Consider the following 25054-nt stretch of genomic DNA (forward strand, 5'->3'; position numbering starts at 1 on the left):
CAGCGCGCTTTTGGGCCTGCAAATTTATATTTCAACGCGTGCGAGGGAAAGGTGTGCTGCTGCCACGGCGGTGGGAGAGAAGTTTGCTGGCTTTCCTGGTCCACGGGTGCCTCTGCTTTACAAGGTAAGAGTGTGGGTATGACAGTCAGTACTCAGTAGATAGTTGCCAAATGAATATACTGTAATAACAAATGGACAGTCCTCGATTAATGCCATAGGTATTTACGTAGAATATGTTCTCCATATGTCTAGACCCTAGAACGTGACATAGGAAAATACCTATTTTCTATGGAGCGGAGATTCTGGTATGGAAATAAGCCAAACCCACACAAGCAAAGTAAGTACATTAGATGGTGGTAATGCTATGTGAGAAGGAAGGTCAAGACAATCAGTGTTGCTATTTCAAAGAGGCTGATTTGGGAGGCATAACCAAAATGTAAATATTTATAATAAAAACCTAAGAATAGGGAGAAAGCAAGATATTCATGTTTCTGAGGAAAGAGATTTCCAGGCTGAATAAACTGTTTCTGTGTGGATGCCTAGCTAGCATGTTCAAGGATTAGCAGTGAGGCTAAGTGTTTCTAGACCAGTTAGCAGCGGAGTGAGTGAGAGATCCAGGGCTGTATACAGCATTAAGGGCCACTGTAAATAACTTGGATTTTACTCTGAAGGAAGTAGAAATCCACTGGTCAGTTTTAGGCAGAGATGTGATTTTTGTTTTAGAAGGAGATATCTACCTGTTATGTTAGCACTGGACCTTTGTGGTATGGAAGTATGAACAAGGGCAGGGAACCATCGGGTTGGTGGCCAGTAGATGCAGTGGATGCACAAAAAAACAGTTGTTGGGAAAGGAGGATAACAGAGGCAGTGGCAATACATGGCCAGATTCTGGTACATTTTTAATGTAAAATCAGTAAGTTTTACTGTGATATTGGATGTGGGATGTGAGGAGTTAAAAATAACTTCAAAGTTTTTGGCCTGAGCAACTGAAAGAATGATGATATAATTTATTGAGCTTGGGAAAAATAGTGAGGTAAATTAAGATAGAAAGGATGCATGGATTTTGTTTTTTTCCTCGAGTACAGTTTAATAATTCATAGATAATTTTATAGTGTTCAAAGACATTTTAATTTTCTAATATACCTTTAGAATTAATATACCATCATGCTTAGAACTTTTATTTCTAAATATTCCCTTTTATATGTTTGACTTTTTACAGTTCATGTGTTTACATATTCTGTCTTGTCACTCCTACACCATGTTTTGTGTGCAAGTTTGGACTTTTGTACTTTCATCATGCTGTCAGAGAGCTGGAATTGCCATTATTGCAGTGTCATCATCTTTCTATGTATAACAGTGTTTGTGATTTGTGCAATTAGCTGGATATTTTATTGAATCTTCCCTTATTTTATATAAACTACTGGAAAATGGAAAAGTGAAAGTGCTGATACTAGATATAAAAAGATGTGTCATAAACATAATGCAATTGTGACAAAGATGGAATTCATTAAAGATGCTGAATGAAGGAACACTAGTTTCAGGTCTGTGATCCTTAGGCTTAATCTGATTCTTTCTGTGTGAACTGTGAGGGGGCAAAAAACAGAATTAAAGAACATGTATGGGATGCTAGAGAACATTGTCATACTTAAGACCCCCATAAGAGAGCACAATTAATGCAATATCAATCTGTTGTTCAACTTTAAAAATAATATTTAACTTTCATAGCTATTTTTATAAACATTTGATATATTTAAGGGGAAACTACATAAAATGTTTAATCCATATATTACGTATCACTTCTATAGAATTTTGTTGATTAATTTAAACATTATGGTTTCTATAATAAACAAATCTCAAATGCTTGTTACCAGCATAGTCATAATTTATGGCTTTACTAAAAAAAGACGTGTCGGTTTAACCAGCTAGTTAGATAATAGATTAATCAGTGAAAGCTGTATTAGCCAGGTTACTGGGAGAACTGATAGAATTAATGTGGTCAAGTTGTTTGCACACATATTAAGGACATATTTGCAAAATTACAAAATTGTTCTACAATTAATGGAAAAGAAGTTTCTCAGATTACCATACCATCAGGTAACTGACAAGAGACCAAGTTAGTATACTGTCATAGTGTAATAGCACTGTATATCCTCAAAAAATTCTTTGCTGGAATCTTGACTTATCTTACAATTGATATGTTTAATCTATGATTACGTGATTTTTAATTTCCCTGTTAATGTCTAAATATTTCTATATCTGCTCAAAGTTTATTTTGTAAATGATACAAAATTGGAAAGAATTTTAGTTTTGTTTGGATGATTTTTTTGCCATCTCATACCATACCTAAAAATAAATTCATAAAGGCTTTAATTTTTAATATAAAAATTAAAAATTGGCAAATATAAGAGAAAAGCAGAATAACTAACAGAAACAATTTAAGACAGGTTACATGGGCATGGACTGACTGTATAGGAAAAATTTTTTTTTAAGTTAAAGGCCAATCATTTGGAAGTTCTACAAAGCAGATAAAGGATACACCAAAAATATAAGGGATTCTTGAAACAGTACAATAAAGGTGAAATACTTAGTGTAAAAATGGGCAAAATATGAAAACAAATTTAACAAAATAGAATATGTCTATAAAAATCAAGCTTTAATGTGGAAACAGTCTCCATGACCATTGTCAGATGAATAGGTAAAGAAAATGTAGTATATACATATAATGGAAGTTTGTTGAGCCTTTAAAGAGATGGAAATTCTGCACTATGGTACACAGGAGGAAACTTGAAGACATTATGCTTAGTGAAATAAGACAAATATTGCATGACCACTTACATGAAGTATCTAAATCAGTCAAATTCATAGAATCGAGGAGTGGAGTGGTGTTCGCCAGGTCTGGGGAAATGGGAAATGGGGTTACTACTAATCAACCAGTATAATGTTTCAGTCAAACAAGATGAATAAACTTTAGAGATCTGTGTACAACCTTGTATCTATAGTCAACAGCAATACTTAATACCCTTAAAAAGATAGATTTGTGTTAAGTGTTCTTTCTACAATAAAATTTAAAAAAAAAATCAAGCTTTACCCTAATAATCAAACAACAGGAAGATATCATTTAGGAAATGAGATGACCAAAAAATGCAATGGGCATGAGTCATAATGTTCTATGATGATAAGAGTTTAGGGAAATGTCTCAGTAACAGAACCCAAATATCTGGTTTTAAAATTTAAAGTTTTTCTTTGTTTTCATTTTTTTAGCAGTAAGACTATATTACATATGTCAACAAAAAAAGAATTATGAAAAACTTAAAAGATTTATGAGAAATTTAAGTTTATAAGCAGTTGACAAATTACAGAAAATAGGAGAGAACATAAGTATAAATTGGCACAAAATTTCTAGAGGAACAACGTACTAATACATATCAAGTCCTTCCCCGCCCCCACATCATTTAGCCCTAAAATTGGACATAAAGTAAAAAAGAAAGAAAGAAAGAGAAAGAGAAATGTTTTACAAGTTTTAGCTAAGGTCATTATAGCACAGTTTATAATGTTTAAAAAAGAAATAGTCTATCTAAAAGCAATGAATTTAATTATAGTAAAATAATTGTTATAGCCATTTAATAGATTGCAGCATACATTTTAATTATCTTTTAGCTACCTATTTATTATATGTAAAAATTATTTGCTATAATGCTTAAATAAATATCATGTGACACAACAAAATATAAAAGGCCATTTTGTCTTATAAAATAAAATTATAGATATCCAGATATTTTATATATACTATATGTTCTATAAAGTATAGATGTTTTGTAGACTGAAACCCCAGAAGCCCTTCTCATTGCCAGATCTCAATCATGATCCTCGAAAAGTAAACACTATTCTACTTCTGAGGCAATTATTTCCCTGTGTATTTTTACTTTTTCATTATCTAAATATGTATCTTGGAGCACCTGGGTGGCTCAGTTGATTAAGTGTTCAACTCTTGATTTTTGCTCATGTCATGATCTGTGTCCTGAGACAGCCCATGTTGGGTTCCACAGTGGGTGTAGAGCCTGCTTATGATTCTCTCCCTCTGCCCCTCCCCCCACCCTCCTAACCTTTGTGCACATAGTCTCTCTGTCTCTAAAAAAAGAAAAGAAAAAGCATCTCTAGACAACATAGGTTAATATTACCCTATTTCTTAAAATTTGGCATGTCAATGAAACCTCTTAATTTACAAGTGCATACTCGACCTCTTTCCCTTGCAGCATATCAAGTTGAAAAACACAAGCCTTTTAAATTGCAAATTTCCCGTGTTTGGATTTTGTTGAATATGGTCATTTTGCAATTCATATGTTCCACTGCCCTGTGTATTTTCTCTAACTTGGAAGAAAGTAGACTTAGGTTAGATTTTTTTTTCTTTTTTTTGGCAAGATCACACATGATTTTGGTTATTTCTAGTTTGCCTCTTCTGTTATGCTTAATGCCTATATCCATTAATTCATTGATAATTGAATCTGAACATTTCTCTTTAAGTTATTGCCAGAGGTACTTATGTTAGTTTTACTTTTCCTCCTCTGTTGACTATTAATAGTCTTTATTTGTTATATTAATAAAACGTTAATACTCTTACTTATCACTTATCACTGAAAGTATTAATAACATCAGTACTTTATGTAGAAAAAAAGATAAATGTGCAATTTTTCTTTTTTATAGATTTCCAGATAATCAATTTGTTCCCTCTCATCTCCTGAAAGTAACTAATTAGATTGTTGTCAAAGTATCATTAGAAACTCATGTATTTAAGCGTATTTGATGGATTTCAAACTTCTAATATAAAATCAGTCCATCTTAAAGCTCAAATCTTTAAGTATAGCCCCTCCTCACATTGAATCCTATCTTCTTCTGATGTGATCCTGATAGTATTTGCAGTGACATGTTACTCCAGGTTCACTTTGTGCATTTCCAGCCTCAGACCTGGAATCAGTCATTTCTCCAAGAAGCCCTCATGTTCTTCAGCAGGAAAAGATCTTTTCAGTCTACAACCTGGATTACAGCAGTATTCATTTTTACCTGATTTTTTTCTATATAATTTTGTGGCTGCAACTTAGAAGAAAGTAAACATTGGATAGAACAATTAATTGGTCAATAGATGAATCAAACGCTTAATGAGTTCATCCTGATTTCCAATTTAACTTCAGGCCTGCAGTACTATTCAACCTTTTCTACTTTATACTTCTTTAACCTTCAGAATTCTGTTTTCAGGTACAGAGAGGGGTGACAAGATTAGTGTTCAGTAATTACTCATTTGTCTTATTCCACATCACACCTGCATTTGTGTCCACATAACAATGCAAATACCTCAAAACCTGAAATGATTACCAAACACACTTAAAAGATTTCGAATGTATTATTTCTTGTCCTCAGTTAGTTCTAACTTAACTCTATCTACTTTGTCCTATATATATATGTATGTGTGTGTGTGTGTGTGTGTGTATATATATATATATATATACATGCTATATAGAATTGCTATGTATATTATATATATAATATATATTATATGCAATATAAATGCTATATATGCATTATATGCAATATAAATGCTGTATATAATTCTTTTCATTAATCTTAGTTCTATATAGATAGCTATATATCCAAGACTTATTATATGAAACTCTGAAATTTTACAAGTTTTCTGAATTTTTGAAAGCTTGTTTCAGAATAGGTCTTCCAACTTCACAGAGCTCTCACATCTGATTTTTTTTTTCAATTAGTATTTAAAAATAGATTCATCTGGCTCAGTTCTCCTCACCCACTTTTATCTAGACTTTTTCTTTTCTTCATTTGTGTTGCTTTTTTCATAGTAAGTTTTAATTCAATAATTCGGTTCTCAGTGCTTTTTTGTTTTTGTTTTTTATTTTTTGGGGTTTTTTTTGTTTGTTTGTTTCCTCTCTCTCTCAGTGTGGAACTCTGTTCTGGATGGGAGCCATGCTTAATCAGTTTCAAGAATTAAAGAGGGGTTGGGCTGCAGTTGTCCAGTTTCACTGACCACTTGTGGATTAGACAAAACCCCTGCTACTTTAGCCGTTTTCAAATTGGCCATGGCAACTATACCGTCCTCAAATCTCAAGACCTATGATTATTACCTATGTTCCCACTGTTCTAAAGACAGACAACACAGGGCATATAGCTATCATGTTTCCTCACTGTATTTTGGGTTTGGGAAAATATCTTATAACATAATTTTGTTGTAAATAAGGTCCATCAATTTTGGTTTACTATTTAATTGTTTTGTCTGTTTTTATAAGGATGTTTGAGGAGATTAAATATCATGCTACTTTCTTATTTTCCCAGAAACCCTTGTTCTTATTTTGAAACCAATTTTTCATATTGGAGGAATATGTCCTTAAATAAAAATGACTTCCCTCTCCTTTCAGTGTTCCTATTGCAACGGATTAGAAGTCTAATAACTGCATTTTGTGTGTAAAATAGAACAAATTTTGGCAGCACCTATGCCAGCCAATTAAAGTAAAAGCATAAACCAGAGCTGAACACAGTGCACCAGAAATTGTGTTAATATCAGGCAAGTATCTTTTGGCTCTTTCCACAAAAATCTGCACTGTAGACAAATTGCAATAAACGAGACTGACAGTTATTCAGTATTGGTCTGTTTAACTTCATTTGAAGAGCCAAAGCCTGAGATTTTTCTTCAACAACAAAATTAGTTGAAATAGTCAAATCCTTTTTGTTTAATGCAGTTTTGTATCAATTATTTTTTAGAATTACTAAATGTTATTTGAGAAATCAGTCTGCAGTTATCCCTGCTATCCATCCCTTTTGGCTTCACTACTTCTATCTGTGAGCTCTGCCTTTGGGAATATAAACATATGGTGCATTTTGCAAAAATTTATTCCAATGCTTATAAAGTCATATTTTATTAGACTCTGTGGTTACATGTATTTACCATTGGACTATTGCATAAGAAGAATAAGTCATATATAACCTTGTATAAGCTACGATTTTATGACAACAATTAGTTGGAACAACTATGCTAGGAAAAGGTAGCTCATTTGTAAAATGGTGTTTGTAAAAGTGCTCTGCTCTTAATCTTCTACTTTGAAAGTTTCAACTGTTAAGCAGTTTAAAAAATTTCAGGAGTACAAAACTATTTCTGTGTACATTAAATAAGCTTTCTAATAAGTCCTAAAGAGTTTCTTCAGTTTTTACACATACCTAAAAATGCATCATTGTCTTTTAGATTTGATTTTTTGAACAAAATGCAGTTAAGAGAATATACTACACAGAATAACACTTGGGTTTTGAGGACTACAGACCCAAGTCTTCACCATGATTTTGCTATATGCTAGGTGCATGACCTTGAAGAAATACGTCTATATGTACCCCAGCTTCCTCCTCTAAAAATTGAAACAGTAATAACATTAAATTAATGGGATTATTATGAAAATTAAAGTTTATAATAAATACAAACCAACTTTTACTCTGGTGTATAGTCATAAAAACTTTGAACAGAGAAAGCATCACAAATTTTACATGTCCAAACTATAACACTTTTTTCCCCCATCCAACATCCCTACTAGAGCTTTTGATATGACTCACTGCCTTTCTTCCTTCAATTCTTTCTTCAAAGATGATAATGAATATTATATGTTAAGGATATTATTCATTTACTAATGGTGCCACAGTAGAGTAAACTCATTCTTCAGTACTCTATAGAAGTTTTAAACATGTTTATGTCTGAATAGGTGGATACTAATTACTAAATCTAATTTTTTTTAAAAGATTAACAATCAAAAATTGATATATCTGATTTTAGATTAGGGCCTCATTTTATAACAACTTTATTTTCAAAAAGTTCTGTTTTCTTTTATGTAAGCCATGCACTAATTTATAGATTAACATGTTTTATTAACATTAGAAAATAGCTCTTTTATGAAATTTCCTATTATCTTTGGACTAAAATGTTAAGTTATTCAGCTTTTTCCAATGAATAAAGTATAAATGTAGAGAAAGATTTTCTTCTATTTGATCTATTTCCCATGTTTAATAAAAATAATTGTGGAGTAGTTTATACTTAAGTTAGTGGAATGAATCTTTTTCCTTTAATAAGGATATTTGTCATTTAGATATACATTTTCAAATATAAATTTGAAAACACTGGCTTTTGCTGGAGTTCTCTTTCATTCATGGTGACAGAGGAACCTAAGTCCCATTTGTATCACATACTTTGGCATACTCTAAAAAACGAAAGAAGGTCAATGTGCTTGCAGTATAGAAAGCAAGAGGAGAATAATAGGTAATAAAAAGATGTTGGGGCGCCTGGGTGGCTCAGTGGGTTAAAGCCTCTGCCTTCGGCTCAGGCCATGATCTCAGGGTCCTGGGATTGAGCCCCGCATCGGGCTCTCTGCTCAGCGGGGAGCCTGCTTCCTCCTCTCTCTCTGCCTGCCTCTCTGCCTACTCTCTCTCTGTCAAATAAATAAAATCTTAAAAAAAAAAAAAAGATGTTACTAGTCCACGCAGAGTTTCACATACTATTTATATACATATTTTTTGATATGTTAAAGTTTGTATGTGTGCATGAATTTTAATTGCTATAATATAACCGAAAGGATTAGGATTACTTTTAATATTAGCATTTCCCCACTTTTGTAATTTCTGCAAAGATGTTTAGGCCTATAATCTTCTTAGTTGCAAATTTTTTTATGTTCTAACTTAATGTTTAAATTTTAGTGCCTAAAGCAAACTTTGCCTTCATAACCCCACTCCTCCTAGCATTAGCTTTACGAAAGCCTGAGCTTACTGAGAGAAGAAAAAATAGAGTGCTTTTAGTGGTAGTGGTAATGGTCAGATTTATTTCTAATTTATTTTTATAAATAATGGGATATTTCTTAAACACTAAGGTAGTAAAGTAATATTCAGATATCACATTAGGGTAACTTAAAACATGACTTTAAAATACAATGAAAAGGGGCACCTGGGTGGCTCAGATGGTTAAGCATCTGCCTTAGGCTCAGATCATGATCCCAGGGTCCTGGGATCAAGTCCCGCTTTGGCCCTGCATCAGCCCCGCATCAGTTCCCCATCAGCTCCTCATCACCCAGCTTTGGCTCCTATTGGGCTCCCTGCTTGGCAGGATGCCTGCTTTCCCTCTCCCACTCCTCCTGCTTGTGTTCCTGCTCTCTGTCACTCTCTCTGTCACATAAATTTAAAAAAGAAATAAAAAAAAATGCAATGAAAATCTAGTAAGAGGTTATGCAGGTGAGTTACATCACCTAAAGCTATTTTTAAAAGACTATTTAAGAATATTTAAATTTTCATAGAAAAAGAATTAGGATAATTAAAGAGGCTGGTTAAAAGATTATTACAGTAAAAACAACAAAGGATAAATGTAATTTTGACCATGGTCATGACAGAATTCTTATATTTAAAGTATATTTTTGATCTATGATGAAGGTAGGGAAATGTCAAAACTGACTTCCATGTTTACATCTAGAGAGACTGAATATAGGTGCTGCCACTACCCAGGACAGTAAGATCATGAAGTAATAGTGTTGGTGAATTTCTGATATTACATGGAAAGCTGTTAAGTGGGCATTTGTACATATAAGTTAGGAGCTCAGAAATGTATCCTAGAATGAGAACTATGAATCATGCCTTTCATTCATGGAATGATCATTTTTAAAAGTTGAATGTACAAAGTAAAAGACATGGTCGCTGCATTGATCGCTATTTAGGATACAAGAATTATGAAATTTTCTCTAAAACATATGTTTTTTTTTAAAAGTATTTTATTTATTTATTTGACAGACAGAGATCACAAGTAGGTAGAGAGAGAGAGAGAGGGAAGTGGCTTGCAGCTGAGCTGAGAGCCTGATGTGGGGCTCGATCCCTGGACCCTGAGATCATGACCTGAGCTGAAGGCAGAGGTTTTAACTCACTGAGCCACCCAGGTGACCCTCTAAAAAATATGTTAAGAGCTAGGTTTCATTAGCTTTTCTTTGGTTCTTCTGTCATATTGATCTCAACAAAAAGGATATTCTCAGATATTCGAGGGCTTTGAAAAAAATCACATCCATGACCCCACAGTGAAAATGTAATCAAGATGTAATTTAACTAACCAGGAGACAGGTTGAAATAAATCCAGATTTGGAAGCCATGGTGTAATAGAACCGAAAGTAAAAATGACACCAGTAAAACATGAAGTTAAGAGCAGTAAGGCATGCACATAAATAACTAAAATAAAATGTACAAGTACAAGTAAATAAACAAGTAAAATAAAATGTACAAGACACAAAGTAGTGTGTCCTGTGTAAAATGATGTACAAATAAAGTTCAATTTAGTATAGGAAACTGGAAATTTTTTCCATAACAAAAGATCACAGATACCTGAGATAGGAGGTGACTGTAGAACTGGGTGTTTTGGGTAATTAGGATTTGAATAGGGAAGGATAGGAGATAAATGATTAGGTGCTTCAAAAACCAGCAAGAGCAGGTACAAGAAGCTGGACAAGATATAGGGTCCTCCCTGTGAGAATAGCAGGCGTAGCAAGTAGGCACGGGTGACTCAGCAGGACAGCTAGTTTAGACCAAACTGAGCATGCCTTTCAATTTATATGTCATTTCACTGTCCATTAAATGGACAATCATTATTTATAGGTCCAACCCAATAATTTTTAATTATCCTAATAGAAATAAATGAAATCTTGCTTAAAGACTTCTCTTTAGGAGTTCAGTTGTAACTGTCTGACATTCAAAATAAATTGTTCACTTTGAGGTAGGATTTCTTAAGCATTAGATCTAATGTTTATGCAATATCTTATAAGAAAAGATACAGACAAGTAGGGAAATTAACAAAGCAAGAAGGAAACAAAACTTTTCAATTTAATTTTTCAGTATTAAAGATATCATTTAAAAATATTATAAATCATAGACTACATGTCAATGCTTATTGACTATAAAGAACTATAAAGAGAATTCTTAAAATGCTTCTGTACTTAGAAAATGTGAAAATTTGCCAAAGGAGTTTTAGTTTGGTGAACAGAATGTTATTTTAGCAAACAGATTAACTTTATTTTATTTTATTTTTATTTTTTTAAAGATTTTATTTATTTATTTGACAGATGGAGATCACAAGTAGGCAGAGAAGCAGGCAGAGAGAGAGGAGGAAGCAGGCTCCCCACTGAGCAGAAAGCCCGATGCGGGGCTCGATCCCAGGACTCTGGGATCATGACCCGAGCCGAAGGCAGAGCCACCCAGGTGCCCCCAGATTAGCTTTAAAAAGTATTATGCTTCAAAATAAGATTTGATGAGTAAATTACTAGATACAAAGTTGTTCCACATATTTGCAGTATGACGTATTCTGTATATGAATGTGAGACTCTTAGAATACATATAATTTTATAAATCTTTTACTTATTTCAGGTTCATGCTTGCACCAATGTTAATATTAAATTCCTAAATACACAAAACAAATAACTCAATAAATACTTAAAATAGGAGAAATTTTCTGTTTTTAAATCATAATTGTTTTTAAAAAATAGCCTTATTTTTAGCTTATTTTCCATGAGCCTTCTATTTCCTAATGTAATCAAATAATTCCTCTCTGACCTTTTTTCCCCTTTTTTTACATGTCTTAGAATGGTAACACAGACTGTAAGTTATTGTAAGCACATAGAAATCTATAGAACATTTAAACAGAACTAAAGAAAATTGGGCAAAACAAAAAAAATAAAGATTGCAGCAAAAATGATGCCTATAAAAAACTGTTTTCATTTCTCTTTCCTGTCTCATCACTATCTATACTTGGCATATTCTTCTTCCACTTTTGTTCATTGAAACTGAACTCAGATGGCATTTTCTCAACAATCTTTCTTTTCTCTTCTCCCAGAATGTGAGATAAAAGTCAGGTTATATACTTGAAATCTGTCATCAGATAAACCTAATTTGTGTCTAATCCTTGCACTCCTTACTTTGAGAATTTAAAGTTACTATTCTTTCCTAAGGAGACAGAGAGAGATAAGTCCCTGCCTCAGGAATTTCTATGAGGATTTAACGAACTTATATATGTAAAGAGCTTAGAATTATTACATGTTATATAATATTTTCATGTTGTACTGTAAATGCTTCTGCTCTCTTATCCTTATTCTCTGATTTTTCCTTGAATTCACTCTGATGTAATTCTGCATCCAAAACACTGAAAATCAATGACTAACCACCATGACAATAAATCCAATTTTATTTCTTAATTCTCATCAAATCGTAACACTGTTGAGCTGAATCAATTGATCACTGCCTTCCCAGGAGTATATTTTAGTGTTTGACTTCCAGGCCCACTCCCCACTGTTGTTTTTCCTCTTCAGTCACCTGCTAGTCCTTCTCAGTCCCATTTGCTGATTCCTCATATCCTCAGTCTCTTAAAGATGGTGAGACCCAAGTCCTGTGGCCTTTCTGCTGTATACTCACTGCCATGATAATCTCATGCAGCCCATATGCTGAAGTCTCTTATATTTGTATCTACAAATATTGTCTCTGCAATATTTGTCTATACAGTAGCTACTTAATGTCTCCATTTAGATATCTAAGACACATCTCAAACTTGATCTCCTTTGCAGTTCCCCCATCCCATCCTGCTCTTGTATCAGTCTTCCACATGTCTCAGTTGATGGCAGCTCTGTCCTGTTTGCATAGTCTCAAACCCAGGTGTCTTGTTTCTCTCTTTTTCTCATATTCTCTCTCATATTCTCTCTCATATACCACATCAAATCCATTCATTGGCTAAATATTAAAATACATAATATATAGAATTAGACATTTTCTTACCTGTCTAGTCCTTTTTCTGTTCCAAGTTTAGATTATAATAATAATAATAATTTAAAAAAAAACCCTCCCTGATTACATTATCTGTTCCTCTAGAGTATGTTTTTAATACAGAAGCCTGAATGATCCTTCATAAAACATACTTAGATCATGTTCATTCTTTTCTCAAAAAATTTGCAATGCTTCCCCATATCATTTAGCACACACACACAAACAAATCCAGTGTATTTGGAGTGTCCTAAAAATTTCCACAAATTTTTTCCTTACTTCTTTCATGTTCACCAAAGCCAGTGGCTTCCTTTCTGAATGTTGAGCTTGTCAGTTAGACTTTTACTTCAGGATCCTTGCACTTGCTCTTCTTTCTGCCCATGATGTTCCTTGTTCACATATCCGAAGGCTAGCTCCCTCATCAACTTTAGCCCTTCACTCAAATACAAATTTCTAAATAAAGAGGTTCCTCATGGCTGCTCTATTTTTTAACTTGCACGCAGCACTCCTTATCTTCCTTCTTTGCTTTAGTCTTCCCAATAGCATACATAACTGACTTTACCTGTACTTTGTCTTACATCATTAGAAAGTCATCACTGTGGGAGTGACTACTCCTCTCCCTCCCCAATAGTTAAGTGATAAACCTAAAACCTAATAACCTAGAAAAATAGCTGGTGAATAATCGACCTGTAATAGATATTTGATTAATTTAATTGAGTTGAATTGATTCCTTTCTTTGGCTCTTGTGTTCATCTGCTTGGGCTGGCATTAACAACAGCAGCAGCAGCAACAATAACAAAAACATAGGCAGGCTGGCTTGATAGAAATTTATGTTCTTTACAGTGCTGGAGGCTAGAAGTCCACAATCAAGGTTCTGGCCAATTAGGTTTCTGGTGATGACTCTTGGTTGTTGACAGCCACCTTCTCACTTTGCCCTCAATGGCCTTTCCTTAGTGCATGCATTTGGAGAGAAAGAGAGAGAGAGAGAGAAGTTTTCTGATGCCTCTTCTTATTAGGCCACTAACCTAATAAAGGGCTCAACTTCTAGGACCTCATGTAACCATAATTACTTTTTTAGAGTTCCCATTCCCAAATCAGTCCTTTTGAGGGAAACGGAGGCCAGGGATTCAACACATGAATTTTGGAGGAATACACTCAGTATTTCTTACATATCAACTTTCCAATTGAAGTTGTGAACTTTTAGATACAGAGTCAATGTTGTCCCATGTTTCTATGTGTAATATCCAACCAATAAAAAATATTTATTAGTTTACCTAAAGATAGGTGATATGCATTGTCAAATTTTAAAAATCTACTTAAACATGTATAGAACATTTACTATTCTATCATAAATATATAGAGAAATTTTTAAATTAGTCATGTTTCTTTAAAAACCACATGACTGTCCTTATTTTTTAATATTGTTGTTTTGGAAAGATTTAGAAAGTCTAAAATTTGAAAACTGAATTTATACTTGCATTATTACTGAATGAATTCTACGTAATAATTCTAATAGGAATCAGTAGCAAACATAATATTTTAGTATATGTGCTGCCGAAGCGATCATAGTAGCAAACATCATAAAAATGAGAATGCTTTGATAATGGTGAAAATATTCCCACAATTTAAGTCCCCTTTTTTACTTGTTTTGTACACAATACTGTTTTTTCCTTGCATCTAAAGTAAAGAATTATCTTTATTCATACAATAAAAAATATTTTAATCTTTTTTTCTTTCTTGCCTCCTAAGGTATAGGCCCATTTCATTTTTGTTTTTTATGTTATAAAACAAATCGCCCTGTAGTGGTCTTCCCAAATATGTTGTGGTTTGTTTAAATATAACACTAATAATTCATATGCAATTGTTCTTAAGTGAAATGTTTAATTTAAGAATAACCTGTCTTTTCAAGTTCAACAGTGTCTTCAGAAACACCTGATAAACATCGAGCAGATTGTTATGAGCTATTTATTTAAAGTAAATAATAATTTTCCATTTTTTTGTTAAATGTTTATGGATAATTAATGAAATAAAAATGTTTCAAGGAATTCCAGGTAATACACAGTGTTATAGTAGGTTTTGGGGCTAAGTCAGTTCTAGGATTTAGTACCTCCACTTGTAGAATTAGGATTGTATGCTAACATACCAACTACATAGAAAGACTGACTTATAAAAATAGAAATCCCTAATCAGCAGAGTGGAATAAAACAAGAAGGAAGAACATAAAAGACATGATTAACTGAAAGAATAAAAGAGGTTCTAAAACTATGCAAGTATGATAGAATAAAAGCTTAGGAACAAAATTAAAAAATGATTTTGATTTAGCCAATTTCTATAGAAAATAACTCAAATATATAGATTCCCACTTTCAGTCTAGTTTAGAGTATATTTTTTCCTAATTTAGAGCATTCTTAAAGTAATACCTCCAAAACAAATTGAGTAATACTCATCCTGTTTGGGAGATACATCAAAAAATGAGGTTATTAAGTTCCTTTGACAAACATTCCACATATGTCTAATTTATTTTAATTTTGTCGGCAAATATTTTCTTATGCTATGTATCAGAAAGATATTTTTTTCTCCTGAGGAATACACACTGAATCACCATATTTATATATTTTTCATAAATACAGCGAAAAACCTTATCTAGGAAAATCATTTCCAAACTCTTTTGGCATGACACATAACTTTGGTCTATTTATTGCTCTTCAAGAATAACATTTAATTTAAACAATTTATTCTGCAATAGTGACAAATCTAAGATTTTCTGTAGGAAATCACATCCCATTCAGCTCCTGTAGTTTAGCTCAATGAACTCTAAAAATAAAATTTCAAATAATAGTAGATATACATTGAGTTACTCCTAAATAATACTTCAGAACACAACAGGCCTTAGAGTAAATCTGAATGTAGGAATGATTCCCTACAGATACCAGAGACCCACCACAGCCATTGTATTATTAGTTACACCAGGAAGCCTTGTCACAGTGCGTGACTGCTGAACCTGGAAATATTCTGAAATGTCACAGACCAAATCTCCGTTGCTATATAGAATCTACAGAGACCTATAAAGGTATTTTAAGTTGGATTGACAATTCTGCTTCCTTAAAAACTTCAGCTTTCAAGAAGCTAATGTTATCTGGGTCTATTGTTTCCTTCTTTCTATATTGTATGCATACCATTTCTTGGTAAAACTCTTAAATAGGTATAAATTGTGTTTGATTCAAGGAGTTTATGGATTACATATGAATATAGAAGACTAAATTAGGTATTGAAGAATTTAGAGAAAAAAAAATTCACATTTTTCAAGATGTTTAAATACGCACAGATCCTAAGCACTAACAACAAAAATACATTATTTATTTTATAAAACAGGTGTTTAATTTGATAATAATGAAAAAATTCACTATGTTAAACTACAGAAATAGTATTATAAATGTTAAGAAACTTTTCATTTACACATTATCAGAATTGCTAATCAGGTGAAAATGTAAAATTTAATCATATTAAAAAGAAAACTAGAACTGTGCTTTAAACTTTAAAGTATGAATTGGACAATAGAGGCAATAATCTAGATAAGAAATTAAACCAAAAAACTTCCATGATCATTTCCAAATTTTTAAGCATTTTTTTTTTTTAAGTAGGTTCCACATGGATCTGGTGTGGAGCCTAACATGGGGTTTGAACTCATGACCCCGAGATCAAGACCTGAGCTGAGATCAAGAGTTGGACACGTAACTGACTGAGCCACGCTGGCACTGCATTTTTAATGACAAACATTTTTGACTGATTATTGGGATAATTTTTGTAAATTCTCTACTGTGTATAAGTACAGCTTTAAAATCAGTAAGAAAATGGGGCAAAAAAGCTAGTTGTACATTCAGGAAATAATAGTTTATTAAAATCACTGATTTAATGCTTTCTTGTGTTTATAATAATGATGTCTATGTTACTTTAATACGAAACTAATTTTTATGTGGAAAAAAATTGTTTAAGCTCTTCTATCCTGTTAGGCGTTAGTTGAACAGTTAGGCAGTCAGGAATAGGGTCCCCAAAAAGAAAATATGGAGTCAGGACAGCTAAAATAATACTGACCTCCTGTTTTGCAGCTTAGACAGGACCACACTGACTTTCTGCTTTGCAGCCTTTACAGAAATGACTTCTGCAAAATGTCCTAAAATAAAACAGTTAACCACAAAAGCACGAGTCAGTATCACAAGCAAGGGACAGTTAAGACATAAGCCCCCAGATGTCAACAAAAAAATGGATTCGTCAGTATATAGACATTAACCTAATAGGTAGGTTGATAATGTGACCAAAGCCCTAATTGCTTAAGATAGTTAAGCAAAAGAACTCATAAACCCCCCTAAACTTAGAAACAATGGCAACCCACTCAGATCTCCCTCCGTCTCTGAGAGCTTTGTACTCTTGCTCAATAAACTTTGCTGTACACCACTATTGGTTTGGTCTACCTCTTCATTCTTTGAAGTGTTGTGACCAAGAATTGCGGGGACTAAGGGAACACAAAATCCTGTAATACCAAGTATATCTAGAAAACGATTTCCTTAGTTAGATTTCTGAAAGTGTTTGGAATTTTGTAGATTCTTGTTGTTTTATTGTGTCTCAGAATTTGCACTGTGTTATAAAAATGATTTCATGGAGGACCTAGCCTCTGAGGAGATCCCTTTGGAGTAGGTACAGGGAAAATGCTAATACCTGTCCATCATCAGCATTCTATTTCAACTGGCATCAGAATGTTGGCTTTCTCATGGGGCATATTGTGGCCTATTTTGAAGCCACCCTCTTAAGATATACATAGTGCACAGTCCATATCCTGTCTTGGCAGCACAACTAGGTTAAAGCAGTAAAAACTTGTACACCCAGACCTACTTCATTTTCCTCTCTCCTTACCACACTGTTTGTGGTTCCTTCAGTAAACCACCAGTCTTCAAAATTCCTCAGAAAGAAAACCGACAGGAAGCTTCAAGTAGATACATAGTCCCAAACTACCCAGGACAAATGTCAATTTCTTAAGACTATTCCCCTCCCATGGCAGTTCTGGGGTGGATCTAAGAGTTTTTGCAGTTTTGATACATCTAACCCGAAATTATCTATGTCAGCTCTCCCTTTGGTAAAAATCCCTAGTGTTTCTGAGAATGAGCTCCCTTCAGTTACTTTAGTGAGCTATCCCTCAGCACCAACAGGCTCATTTTCTTCCTTTAAGTTCTCAATTTTCTGCCTATATGGCTGGATTGGTGGGAATTAAGGTTGAAACATTAGTTTGGATATCATCTGAACAAGTAGGTGGAGTCCAGGGGAGGTTCAGGGTAGAACTTGGGCAGCTTCATAATTGTTTTATAATGTTAGTGGACATGTTGTTTATCATTTTCAAAATTGAAAAGAAAAAAAGACCAGTTTTACATATTGTAATATATTTCAGCTAGTCCACTGATATAACTAGAACTTTCCTGTAATACATGAATGAAAGGGGGGTGAGCTGTGAAGAAGAAACACTACAAACATTACAAAAGGCAAATAAAAATCTTTTAATATGTATAAAGATTATATTCTGTGAACATATAGCCATAAAGCGGTATGCTAATATAAATATAAAATTGGAGATATATTTTCTGTGATTATGAATAAACACTAAGCTTTGATGGTCAGTATATTAGTTCTGAGTAAAACCTGACTGCCTGTAATCTTTCATGAATATTTCACTTCACTTTTTCTGTAATTCACTTGGGGATGTGTGTTATATTTGTCTTCCATTTTCCCTGCCCTGAACCAAGCATACACCTCATATGTGTGCAATGAAGGGTTAAATAAAAATTATTACATAACATGGCAGAGTAATTATTAAGAATTTAAAGTGGCAGAATAACCTACTGAGAAATTAACTGTCTAGTTTTGTTTCATTTTTTTCTGTGATAGCACAACAAAATGGAAAAATGTTATTCTGTTCCACCCTCCTTTTGTAGCAGGGAGCTCTCTTTTTGTGTCCTTGGATTCTGGGTTTCTTTATTTCCTGGGTAAAGGCACGGAGAGAGTTTTCTTATGTGTTAATGGGCAATGGAGAGAAGTTTTTGGGCAGAATATAAAAATAATATATATTACAAAGTAAAATCCCCTATGGTTCCCTATACCCATTCCAATCTTTTGAGCATACTTAATTCACTTGACTGACAGGGACTGTAGCATCTGTGCACTTTGTCACTTAAAATTCTGTGGTTCTCCAAGGCCTCTTGTTTCTCTAATCTCCCTATGGATGGCTTTCGTTCATTATGATAATTCCAAACTTTCTAGACATCACTTATTCCTTCTGACATGGTCTCAGAATTTCAGGAGATACACAGAATTCTAATTCCCTCAGTAGAAACCAAAAGAAACACACACACACACACTAACATCTTTCCCTTTTTTTGTTGTTTTAACAAATCTATGAAAATGTATCTGTGCTTTCCAATATGGTAGTTACCAGCCGTGTATTGCTTTTGAGCACTTAAAATGTGTTCAGTGCACTGAAAAACTAAATTTTAACTTTCATGTAATTTTAATTAGCTTAAAATTAAATTTAGTTAGTTAATGTAGCTTGTGGATACCACAAGACAGTGGGATTCTATAGGAAAAGTCAGTTTTATTTTGTGAAGCATTACGTGAAGAAACATTTTAGAGGAAGTATACACATTTTCATGGCAGTTAAAGACATGTGGAAACTTCTGTTTTGTTTGTAAGAACAAATTAAAAATGGGAAAATGGCAGTTAAAGCTAAAAACTTGTACTGATTCCTTAGAAAGAAACAATGATTCACATAATTTTCTGATACAAAGAGGATAAGGGAAAGTAAAAGATTTCATAACATGTAGATGATTAAAGATTTTACAATACCAGTCTTTTTAGAGGTGTTATAAAATTATGAAAGGAAAACCTCACTCTAACATTTGAGTCTTCATAAAATTGATCACGTGATAGTCAATGTGAGTGACTAAGATCTTAAATCTGAAAATTCACAAGGTGCAAGTACATGAAAAGTACATGAAATTTTCAATCTTAAATATAAGGCAGTATGTTTTCTCTTTGAGTTGTCTGTGAAAACCCTGTGTATTCTACAAGTCAGGTAGACAGCACAAGTCATGGGAAAGGGGATTCTGTTTTTCAGTTAGCACATAATCTGAAGCTGATAATCAGACTTCAGTACTTTTATTGAGATTACAGTTTTGTTTTCCTTCAACATCATAAATTTAGCAAAGGATTATTGGAAATAAAGATAAAATCACAATGTAGCTGTTAAATTATTCTGCTTTCTTGAAGACTTTATGAAAATTTATATTAATATGAATACATGTAACATTTTATAATTACGCTAAGATGTGTACAGAAAATAACCTGTGAAGTTCTTATTGATCTAGTAGGGAGTTTATACTTCTTTAGTAAAGTTACATCTATAATTTTTTTGCTTCACTTCACATTTAAGTAATTACCAATGAATTTAAGATCGCCAAAAAAGTCAGTGTGTTTTATGTTTAAAATTATAGACATAACTATCTGAAATGAAGCTAGCTAATAGTGATATTAAGAACTTTTTTGTTTTCTAGAAATTATCCACTAATATTCATTTATATTAAATATAAGTTAATAAAATTTCTAGTCATGAACTTTGAAAGTTCACTAAAAGATGTTGAAGATGAATAACTAAATATTTTATCATATTTGAATATTTATGTCAGTATTTCATTTGGGAAAATGTTTTCCTGTAGACCAATGTTGTGTATTTCACTATATACTATATTTGTCTCCAGGACTAGTTAGCAAGAGTTATGGAGTAAATCCTCTCTGATATAAAATATCAATTGCATTTCCCTTAAGCATCAGCATCTCCTTTTGTCCTTTGTTTAGACACTGTTGTTGCATGCGCGCACATGTGGGTGTATCTGTGTATTTTCATGAACAGAATAATCCATGTGAAGGCTAGTGAAGGGAATATTATGTTTTCTGTTAATTCAATGCCAGTTTCAAAACTAAGCATTCATGGGGTGCCTGGTGGCTCAGTCATTTAAGTGTTTGATTCTTGATTTAGGCTCAGGTCATGATCTCAGGGTTTGTGGATTGAGCTCTGCATTAGGTTCTATGCTCAGTGGGGAGTTTACTTGAAGATTCTCTCCCTCTGCCTGTCATCCCACTTATACAAGTGTGTGTGTGCATGCTCTCTCTTGCTCTCTAAAATTAATAAATAAATCTTAAAAAGACCTAAGTGCTAATGGAGAAATTAGGGAAAGTATAGACAAAGCCTTTTTTTGCATTGTGTATGATATGAATAAAAATTAAGTCATTCACTTTCTATTGGGTTTGTCCATCATGACATAATATATTCCAAGAAGGTCATACATAATCCTAACTAAGCCAACTTTCTGAAAAGAATATTATTTATCTCATTTGCTCTCTTTCAAATAATATTTTTGCTGTCACACGTTACTCTTTTAAAGTGTATCTGCAATGATTATTAAGAGAATCATGTAGGGGCGCCTGGGTGGCTCAGTGGGTTAAGCTGCTGCCTTCGGCTCAGTTCATGATCTCAGGGTCCTGGGATCGAGCCCCGCATTGGGCTCTCTGCTCAGCAGGGAGCCTGCTTCCTCCTCTCTCTCTACCTGCCTCTCTGCCTGCTTGTGATCTCTCTCTCTGTCAAATAAATAAATAAATAAAATCTTTAAAAAAAAAAAAGAAAATCATGTAGCACATAATTCTATATCAATTTAATAGTCAGTACTCTCATGCTCCTGTAGATAGTCGAAATAAACAGAACGTCAAGAACAGTTACATCAGCACTGACTCCATTCTTGTCCACATATACCGCATCCTACTCTAGTATCTTTATAAAGATTTTTTATTTATTTATTTGACAGAGAGAGAGAGACAGTGAGAGAGGGAACACAAGCAGGGGGAGTAGGAGAAAGAGAAGCAGACCTCCTGTGGAGCAGGGAGCCAGATAAGGGGCTTGATCCCAGGACCCTGGGATCATGACCTGAGCTGAAGGCAGACACTTAATGACTGAGCCACCTAGGCACCCCTCTAGTATCATTATAAAGTGTGAAACATGCTTGTGCCGACTCTTTCATGACTTTTAAAACATTTCAATAATTTACAATCTATTCCAACTCCTGCTTAGTACTTTACTTTTATGAGGAAATTGGAATTCTTTTTTACCAGGGACCTGCCAGTGTGGGCTGTGTTTGCATCAAAACTGTGAAGAAAGCGGTCCAGGTCATCATTGAGAAGTACTACATATGCCTGGGCAACAACTTACACACCAAGTGTGTGTGTGAGGAGTATGCTGGTATTCCCAGCAAGAAACTGCAACAAGATAGCCGGTTGTGTCACACATCTGAAGTGGATGCGGAAATGCCCCATGAGATGTATCTCAATCAAGCTGTAGGAGGAGGAGAGAGAAAGGAGAGATAATTATGTTCCAGAGGTCTCAGCCCTGGATCAGGAGATCACTGAAGTAGATCCTGACACTAAGGAAATGTTGAAATTCTTGGGTTTTGTCCAACCTATAGGTCACTCAGCCTACAGTTGGGTTGAGTTTCAAAATGCCATGTGGAACCCCTTGAATCCTTCTACTGTTCTATAATTTCTTCAATAAATCTTGGAAAACAACAGCAGCCGCAGCAACAACAAAAGAAATTGCAATAAAGTTCCCTATTCTAAAACCATTTCCACATTTTAGGGGATTTCACTGTACATATTCCATATACATGCACATACTCCAGCTTTCAATTACATAATGGATAATAATGCTAAATAAACTTACAGATTTCCTTTGGTATTCTATATTCTGATAATCTATTATTATGTATGTTAAATATCATTTTAACAATTTTCTGTGCTCAGGTTGTTTCATAGCAGTGCAGTTGCCATCATTTTTCCTGTTATTTTTATCACATGCATAATTTTTAAAGATACAGTTCCTTATAATGACCTTGAAGAAATTACTGCCTTTAAGAATTCCACTATATTATTAGTATGTTACTCAATAGGTACTTTTCAGACATCCTCACTAAAATAAGCAATATCATTTCCTCTGTCATTTTCCTCCATCCCTTTGTACTTGTTTCATAAGAAAATTTGAGCATGTGAATAAAATATTATAAATAGAATCTATTTTCAAATTAAGAAAGAAACAAACATATGTAAGATGATTTTCTGGGGCACCTGGGTGGCTCATTCGGTTAGGCGACTGCCTTCGGCTCAGGTCATGATCCTGGGGTCCCCGCATTGGGCTCTCTGCTCAGTAGGGGATTGAGCCCCGCATTAGGCTCCCTGCTCAGTAGGGGAGCCTGCTTCTCCCTCTTCCTCTGCTGTTCTGCCTGCTTGTGCTCTCTTGCTCTCTCTGTCAAATACATAAGTAAAATCTTTAAAAAGAAAAAGATGATTTTCTAATGATTTTATAGTAAGGTTCTAACTATATTAATAATATAATAACTAATTAATTATAAAGGCACATATTTCTCTAATATATGTTTATAATATATCTAGCTTGTGTTTATATCATAAAGATACTATAAAATAAAATATTCAGAATGGGTGAATTTTCTGAATTTTAAAGTAATGGAAGAACTCCCAAAGAAGAATGTCAGTGGACATTCATCATAAAATACCACAACTTTTCAATATAAGGAAACTGCAATTAAAAGACAAATAGCTATGGATCAAAATATTAAAATAAACATGTTGAAATCATTATAGTTTAAATGCTTCAGACAGATAAGGAAATAATGTGAGAATAAACGAGCACACTTTGAATTGACAATTCAGAAGAGAACAATTTTGATATTTCCTATAAATATTCAGAACCCATCTGAATATGAAGCAGCTGATAAAATTACATTTTAAGAGAAAATTTTCATTTCTAATTCCCTAATGCAGTCCTACAGGGAAGATATGAACTCTGGGGTTCAAGATATATATGTATATTTTTGTGATCACATCTTAGTAGCTCTTCAAAAATTTAGACTCTACAACATAACAAAATCTAACTTTTTCTCCTCTATGTGTACCTGATGCTCTTTTTGATCCTTTCATGCTCTGCTTTTCAGTGGTGTCCTTAAGAAGGTCTTATTCTTGGATTTCAGTGTAACCTTATCACCTCTGCTATTAATTAACCTTTCATCCTCTGAACTGGTTACACATTCAGTGTGCACGTTTGTCTTTCTTTGTTCTATTTGAGCAGTCTGTAAAATGTAGAAAAGGAACCAAGGCTCTCTCAGCAAAAGAGCACCAACTCTTTTTACAGCCTACTCCTTGGTTCACGGATTCTCAGCGGTCAGTTTGAGATCATAATTGTGTTCGTGTGTCACCAAAGACTGTTCTCAGGGGCCTACCCTCAATTCCTTATTCCCTTACAGAATCCTAAATACCATTTCCAGTCCCTTTACCATTTAAGCTTTCAACTAAACAACTTCAAGATACAATTCTCAAGGGAGAACTGGAGGAGGGGGAAAAAAGCGCAGTTGAAAACTAGCTTCTGTCGTGTGTGTATTCAGATAACCAGTGGCCAAACTGCAGAAATTTCTCCTGGCAAAACATATTTCTGAAAGTAGAGGAAGGTGATTCAGATAACTATCACAAGCCCAGCAAGTCTCATTTATATAGATCTTAAGTGGGGGGGGGGGGGGCGGTGGTTACTGTTTTTCAATCAGAGTAACCATAGTGTGGCACTTGATTATTCAGTGCATACTAAAAATGGCTTAACATTCTACAGAAAAACATCACTCTTGTCATTTGTCTAAAAAGTACTGCTGTATTCTGGTTTAATTTGTTTTAAAGAAACAATCATGGTATTTAAATATAAGGAGTTTTTAGAAGTTAGTTCTATCAATGAAATGATACGGATATTGGATTTTCTTCTAAATATAATTTGGGTAACAGAGATAAGCGATCAGCAGTATACTATTTCATGTGACTTTGGGTTAAGTTAACTATGTCTTAACTAACTTCATTTTTAGCACTTAGTGGGAAGAACAATCATCCTGCCTTGACCAGGCAAACCTGAAATTAGGAACAGGTGAGGCAATTTTGTTAGAAGCTCCTTCTCCATCAGTTAAACATGGGGGTTCATGGAAGTTATGTTCATGGTATAATGGAATGCAGAACAGTGGATGGGAATTTGACTCTAAAAGACCCTTTTGATATGGAAGACCCTTCACCACTCAATAAACAAAATGGTGTGAGAGCAGGTATCACACCAACT

At 33.8% G+C, this 25054-nt stretch overlaps 1 pseudogene; it reads left to right on the forward strand.

The window, feature by feature from the left end:
* The first annotated feature begins 9258 nt into the window (after window positions 1–9258).
* LOC111142344 lies at window positions 9259–22415 on the forward strand (annotated as a pseudogene).
* The last annotated feature ends 2639 nt before the right edge of the window (window positions 22416–25054 follow it).

The sequence above is a fragment of the Enhydra lutris genome, unplaced genomic scaffold (genome assembly GCF_002288905.1).
Source record: "Enhydra lutris kenyoni isolate GAN:26980312 unplaced genomic scaffold, ASM228890v2 scaffoldscaffold7, whole genome shotgun sequence".
NCBI classification, from domain to species: domain Eukaryota; kingdom Metazoa; phylum Chordata; class Mammalia; order Carnivora; family Mustelidae; genus Enhydra; species Enhydra lutris.